The sequence below is a fragment of the Saccostrea cucullata genome, unplaced genomic scaffold, assembly GCF_032062105.1.
Source record: "Saccostrea cucullata isolate Sc308-1 unplaced genomic scaffold, CSIRO_AGI_Scuc_v1 ctg1073, whole genome shotgun sequence".
In the NCBI taxonomy this organism is placed as follows: Eukaryota; Metazoa; Mollusca; class Bivalvia; order Ostreida; family Ostreidae; genus Saccostrea; species Saccostrea cuccullata.
In genome coordinates this window covers 260,706-264,904 of record NW_026926768.1, presented here as the reverse complement: position 1 = coordinate 264,904, position 4,199 = coordinate 260,706, and the positions used below count along the sequence as shown (strand labels likewise).

General features: G+C 33.0%; 1 long non-coding RNA gene across 1 annotated transcript; it reads right to left on the bottom strand.

Moving 5' to 3' along the window:
• Window positions 1–306: 306 nt before the first annotated feature.
• On the bottom strand, window positions 307–3,324 carry LOC134272614 (uncharacterized). Its single transcript, XR_009993239.1, has 3 exons — window positions 3,045–3,324; window positions 2,555–2,640; window positions 307–2,322 (listed from the first exon to the last, which is right to left on the bottom strand). It is a non-coding gene; the product is annotated as an uncharacterized LOC134272614 (long non-coding RNA).
• Between the last annotated feature and the right edge of the window lie 875 nt (window positions 3,325–4,199).

Sequence of the window (4,199 nt, the reverse complement as noted above, 5' to 3'; positions counted from 1 at the left end):
AAGTTCAATTTATTTTTAAGTTTTAACGAATGTTGTATGTACAAGGTAATTAATACCAAACGACGGAAAATATCTAATTATCATGGGCGTCGGAAGCAAATTAAAGTGGGGGCTAAGGGTATATAAGAAATTTTTTTAGACCTCCCAAAATAACCTGAGAAGCAATAAAAAAAAAAAAAAACCAGCACACAAACAAAAACAAGGGATGTGTATTTTCAAAACACAAAACTCCTATTTCGTGGGTATACCTACGCAGCAATGTTCAATGTCTATACTAAGTCTAACTTTGGATAAGCCCCCCCATACCGAAAAAAGTTATAACTTAGTTATAACTTTTGTAACTAAAAAAAGTTACAAAAAAGTTATAACTAAGTTATCGGAGTTTGGAATGGCATGTTTTAAGTGAGGTATAATTTAGTTATAACTTAGTTACAAAAAAGTTATAACTTTTGCATAACTTTTCACCTTTTATTCAACATAAATACAGCAAGTACATAAAAGTTATAAAAAAGTTATAACTACAAAAAGTTATACTTATTAAAAGTTACACAAAAAGTTATAAAATAGTTACAAAGTTATACTTTAGTTATACCCAAATAAACAGTGGAAAAGTTACAAAAAAGTTATACCCAAAAAAAGTTATGAAAAAGTTACAAAAAAGTTATACCCGGAAAAAGTTATACCCAGGAAAAGTTATAACTTAAAAAAGTTATACCTATTATAAAGTTATGAAAAAGTTACAAAAAAGTTATACCCATTAAAAATTTATAACTAAAAAAAGTTATACCTATTATAAAGTTATGAAAAAGTTACAAAAAAGTTATACCCCAAGAAAGTTATGAAAAAGTTATACCTAAAAAAAGTTATAACTGCAAAAAGTTATAACTATAAAAAGTTATACCTATTAATAAAAACTTTCGTAAAAGTTCCAGTGAAATTATACACTGTATGTTAACCTGTTGTGGATTTACTCAGTTATAAGCTTTTAAAAAGCTACTCATTAAAATTTAAAAAAAAAAAAAAGATTTTTGAAATTTATACAAAAAAGATTAATTAAAACATATTAAAGGCAATAACAATTTTACCTAACAAACACGATAAAGATAGCTTGGTTTATTGTCAAATACAACTAAATGAATGCACATGCAATTGTTTTCAAAATTCAAGTGTACCTTATTTTTCATCATGTCATCTACAACAGATTGAAATTTCTCTGGTTGTTTTAAAGAATACATTTTTAGCATATAGCAATTAGGGTCTTTGTAAAATTACCTAGCAAACTGCATTCTACTCTTGCTAATTGTATAAACAGACATCACTAATTTTTAAATATTAACACCCTATTTATTTTTGATCTAGCTGTATTTCAAAAAAAAGAAAGGTTCTAAACAGTGATTTCAGTTACAGTTTCTAGCTGCATACCACCCTCCTTGCACAGGTATCCTTGCTGGTGTACAGTTGTTTATCTTTATTATTTGAAGATAGGCTGCACTGAAAGTTGGCTGAGTTAGCTGACAGACTTAGCCATCGTTTGACAGGCCGCACTGGTTGTAGACCAAGTTAGCTGACAGACTTAGCCATTGTTTGACAGGCCGCACTGGTAGTAGACCAAGTTAGTTGAAGGACTTGGCCATCGTTTGACAGGCCGCACTGGTAGTAGACCAAGTTAGCTGACAGACTTAGCCATCGTTTGACAGGCCACACTGGTAGTAGGCCAAGTTAGTTGAAGGACTTGGCCATCGTTTGACAGGCCGCACTGGTAGTTGGTCAAGATAGTTGACGGACTTGGCCATCCCTTGACAGGTCGCATCTGTAGTTGGTCAAGTTAGTTGACGGACTTAACCGTCCCTTGACAAGCCGCACTGGTAGAAGGCCAAGTTAGTCAACGGTCTTAACTGTCCCTATATTGACAGGCCGTACTGGTAGTAAGCCGAGCTAGTTGACGAACTTGGCCATCTCTTGACATGCGGCACTGGTAGTAGGTTAAGTTAGTTGACGGACTTGACCATCCCTTGAAAAGCCGCTCTGGTAGTAAGCCAATCTAGTTGATGGACTTGGTTGTTCAATGACAGGCCGCACTGGTAATAGGCCAAGTTAGTTGAAGGACTTGACAGGCTGCACTGGTAGTCAGCCGAGCTAGTTGATGGACTTGGTCATCCCTTGACAGGCCGCACTGGGTCAGCCGAGCTGGCCGAGGGACTTGGCTGGTGGTCTGCGTCCCTCATTTTAGCTGGTCAGACGTCTTGGCTGGCGGGCAGTGTGACTGGTAGTCGGCTAAGTTTTCGTTGAAATATGCTTGCAATTTTAACCTTTTCTTCAATTCTGCAAAAAATTGTAAAGGTTCAAAATTTAGATTATAGATATTTAGATAGTATATTTCCAGCACTCATTTGCATATCAAATTGAAAACACTCTTCCATATCAATTAATTCAAATTCATTAATTCATCCAAAACATGGAAAATACAAGACTAATTTAAGATCTATACTTACAGGTATCAGTTTTAGATTGAAAGATTTATTGAATTTTGAAATGAAAAAAAAATTTACTTTACCTTAAACAAGTAATATTTTGAAGAATTTCATGTACTCCAGGTCAGGACAGATTCAGCTCATGGAAACATCATGTACCAATATTCTGCTTTATAAAAAAAAAAAAAATGAAAATTAATGTTAAATTACTCATTTCATTGCATATAACGTTGCAGCTAGATCATGTTATGATCATGCTGATGCGTATAAGGCTTCACAATATTTTAACAGTTCAGGGAATCTATAAACAATTGTGGGAATAAATATGACAAAGAACAACATATTTGATTAATATACTAAATGCTGAAAAATATTATGCGTTTCAAATACTTTCAATTTGTTTACTTCAGTCTTTGTCATTCGACATACCAATCAAAACAAACAAGAAATCTAAGATTCACACACCTAGAATTTTGTTCATTCCCAATATTTCTTCTTTTTGGAATGTTATTCCAGAGGTACTAAGTATATTTTACCAAAATCAATAAAATGTTAGCATAAATATCGCCTTACCAACTGGTTTTATCTCCTTTTTTTTCTATCAACACTTTCAACATCCAAACATTCAAATCCTCCATGGAAAAATCCGCGCTCTGTTATTGACCAATCATAGAACTCAAAAACGTCACGTGATCGAAAAAAATAAATAAATAATTCATAATTAATTTATTTTAAATGCAAATAAACCTAATTGTGTAATTTTAAACTTAAATTAAAAATATAAATACCAGTTGGTGTTAAAATTTTGAATTTATCTTAGTATCAACAAAACGGACATCGGAGGCCGCCATATTTTTTGTTGCCGCCATTTTGAATTTAATATTTGTTTATTTGTGAAAATAACTATTATAACTGGGTTATTTAATTATGCAAACAATAAAATCTACATGTACTAGTCATCTGCTTAAATCTTAATATAACTGGCAGTCTTTATTCACAACATCGTAATATCTGTTCAACATGAACATGCACATACTCTATGCTGTTGTTTATCTTTTTAGCCACCCATATTACGACTGATTTTCTTCAGATTTCAAACAACCTGTGTAGAATTGTACCATTCAGAGATTGTGTAATACCCAAGCTGAAATATTTACGATGTGTTGGCCACAAAGGTCACCTAGTACAAACACCTGTCTCACAGAAAACAATAGGGAAATTTACACGGTTTTGCACACGAAGAATCCGTGCAAAATTCACATGACTTCATGAGATTACATTTCATACTGTTTATATCTCTTGCAGTACATTTATATTTCCCCAGAATTATGAAATATATTCATTCCCAACTTCAGATGTAAGTGCATTATTATAATTTACAAGACAAATATTATGTCTCATCAGGGTCTCAATAAATACGTATTTTCTAAGAGAGAGAGAGAGAGAGAAGGAGAGAGAAAGAGAGAGAGAAATTAATTATTCTCAACTTTAGTTGAAACTTATATGACAAATATCAATTTAAATAGACAATAATATTTATTACACACACATGACATGTACTGTGTACACACCCTCAAACACCACAGAGAGAGAGAGAGAGAGAGAGAGAGAGAGAGAGAGAGAGAGAGAGAGAGAGAGAGAGAGAGAGAGAGAGAGAGAGAGATTTATAGATGTAAGAGAGAGACAAGATTTTATTTCACATCCCTTCTGTTGAACTTGACATGGCTG